This window comes from Phragmites australis, chromosome 18 (genome assembly GCF_958298935.1).
Source record: "Phragmites australis chromosome 18, lpPhrAust1.1, whole genome shotgun sequence".
In the NCBI taxonomy this organism is placed as follows: Eukaryota; Viridiplantae; Streptophyta; class Magnoliopsida; order Poales; family Poaceae; genus Phragmites; species Phragmites australis.
In genome coordinates, this window is record NC_084938.1 from 28,824,454 (window position 1) to 28,827,779 (window position 3,326).

The window sequence follows — 3,326 nt, forward strand, 5'->3', positions numbered from 1 at the left end:
GTATTGATTGCTTCCGCCCAAAACTTCTCTGGGGTACCATACTCATCTAACATTGCTCTTGCAAGTGTAATCAAGGTCTTGTTCTTCCTTTCCACTACGCCATTTTGCTGAGGTGTGTAGGTTGATGAAAACTCATGTTTGATGCCTCTTTCTTCACAAAAGTCTTCAATTTGAGTGTTCTTGAACTCTGTCCCATTGTCACTCCGGATCTTCACAAGTGTGGACTCAAACTCATTTTGAGCCCTCTTTGCGAACTTCTTGAAAATTTCAACGGTCTTTCCTTTGTCATCTAAAAAGAAAGTCCAAGTATATCTTGTATAATCATCAACAATGACAAGATAATATAAATTACCACCAAGACTTTTGTAGGTAGTCGGTCCGAAGAGGTCCATGTGTAGAAGTTCCAAGGATCTTGACGTAGACATCATAGACTTGTATGGATGAGGACTTGCAACTTGTTTTCCGGCTTGACACGCACTACACAACTTGTCCTTCTCGAAAACCACATCCTTCACACCAACCACCTTCCCATTTTTGAATACCTTCTTGAGTTGGCTCATCCCAATGTGTGCAAGCCGACGATGCCAAAGCCAACCCATAGATGTCTTGGTGAAGAGGCATGTAGTCAAGCTAGCTTCATTAGAGGAAAAATCCACAAGATAGATATGCCCATGTCTAAATCCCTTGAATATTAGGTCATTATGCTTCTTACTCGTTATGATAACATCAACATTACTAAACAAGCATGTGAAACCCAAATCACATAGTTGAGCTACGGAGAGTAGATTGAAGCTAAGTGATTCTACTAAAAGAACATTGGAAATAGAGAGATCTTTTGAGATAGCCACCTTACCCAAACCTACCACATTTGCCTTAGAGTTATCACCAAAAGTGACTTTATCATGATTATCCACTTCATCTTCTAGAGAGGTGAACATCGTTACATTGCCGGTCATATGTTGTGTACATCCGCTATCAAGCACCCAATGTTTTCCACCGGCTTTGTAGTTCACCTACACACATGTGATCAAGCCTTTTGTTTAGGTACCCAACCAAGTTTGGTACCTTTCATGTGAGATACAAGAGATTTAGGCACCCAAAGTTGCCTAGGAAGTTTGCCCTTAGCTTGAGTTCCAATGAATTTTGCCATAATTTTACCATTTTTAAGCTTATGCAATAGAAAATGATGATCATTAAATGTGGACTTGTATTTGGAAGGCAAAATAGGGAGAGGTTTGGTAGGAATTGGACACTCCCTTGTGTGGTGTCCGGTGACTTGACAATGTTGGCAATATGAACCAACTTCCTTGATGAAACAATTCTTGATCTCCGGTGTCTTTATGACCCTTTTTATCGGGTTGGGGAAGCATCCAAGTCCTTTCTTGTTGTAGTACAAAGCATTCTTCATGAGTATTTCCTTGTGCTTGTACTCCCCCTTAGTCAACCGGGCCACACAAGATTTGAGACTTGCAATTTCACTTTCAAGCTCTTGCTCCCTTGCATGGTTAGTCTTAGATGATGATGTAATATCACATGATATATCACGAAGATCATCACAAGAAGTAGATGCATTGACCTTAACTACATCATTATCAACCAAATCATTCAAGCTACGATCAATGGCATCATAGGCATACTCAAGTTCTTGATGTTTGTATATTAGGCCATCATGCTCAAGTTTTAGCTTATAGTTACTTGCTTTGAGAGACTTGTTGGATTCAACTACTTCATCATATTTTCCAAGCAAATTATTGTGTTTAGTGAGCAACTCATCATGTTTAGAACTAAGCATGGAGTTAGCATTTTCAAGCAACTTGATTTTAGCCTTTTGCCTCTTGATTATAGTAGCATAGTCATTCATTAGCTTAGATAGATCATTAGGAGAAAGACCATTATCATCACTACTATCATCTTCCTCAGTACTCACCTTGTTGTTACCTTTTACCATGAGGCACATAGGTGGTGGAGGTAGAGGTGGATCATCATTGACGATTGCAAGACCCGCGAAGTTGTTGTCATCATTATCACTTGAGTCATCACTTGAGCTCTCACCGGAGACCCATTCACCAACAATGTAGGCTTTACGTCCTCCACCTCTCTTGTTAAAGAGCTTCTTCTTCTTCTTATCTTGATCCTTCTTCTTGTACTTGTCCTCATCCTCACTTGCATCAAGCTTCTTGGACTTGTTCTTGTTTCTCTTGTCAGGATGAGGGCAATCATATGATATATGACCAAGATTACCACAATTGTAGCACTTCTTCTTGTCTCCACCTCCGAACTTGTCAAATTTCTTCGAACGAAATTTGTTCTTCTTGGGATCATAGTTGTAGCCCTTCTTTTGAAACTTAGAGATCATCCTTGTGGTTCTTCTCATGAGAAGAGCAAGCTCGGTGTCGGAGTCATTATCATCATCTTCATCATTATCGTCATCTTCATCACTTTCACTTGATGATGACGGAAGCTTGATCTTCTTCTTCTTGTTGTCGACCATCTTTGCTTTGAGAGCAAGGTTTTTCTTGGATGAAGACTCATGATCTCCGAACAAGAACATTTCATGCGCACATATCTTTCCAACGGCATCGGTGATGGTCATGTCATTGATGTCTCTTTCATGAAGAAGAGAGATAACAATATTGTATTGTGGCTTGGGAAGTACCATCAAGATCCTACGAATAACATCTCCATCGGACAATTGAGTGAGTTCAAGAGAATTGATTTCTTCCACAAGCATGTTCATATGAGAATACATATTATTGCATAATTCATTTGGAAGCATCTTGAATTGATTTAGAGCATTCATAAGCACATGATATCTTTCTTCACGAATTCTCCTAGATCCCTCATGAATTTCACAAAGAGCGACCCAAATGTCATGAGCGAATTCCTTACTTCTAACTCTAGAGAAAACTTCTTCACTAATTCCTTCAAATATAGCATTCTTAGCCTTAGCATTCCACCTAACTTCTTGTTCGGTAAAAGGTTGTTCAAACCCAACGGAGGTTGCTTGCCAACACTCAGGGGAAATAGCCTCTAGGTAGCTCGCCATGCGAACTTTCCAATATGCAAAGTTATTTTCCTCGAACCTTGGCACGCTACTTCCGCTCCCCGGGGCCATTTCTCTAGGATTTTAAGCCTATCAAGAGAACGTGGCTCTGATACCAATTGAAAGGATCGAATAGCCCAAGAGGGGGGGGGGGTGAATTGGGATATTAATTAAAACTTCTACCGCTTTAGCAAATAAAACTAAAAGGAAATGCGACTAAGGGATTTAACTAGAACTAGATAGCTAATCAAGCAAGAATTAACTAAGAAAGATAATCACTAAG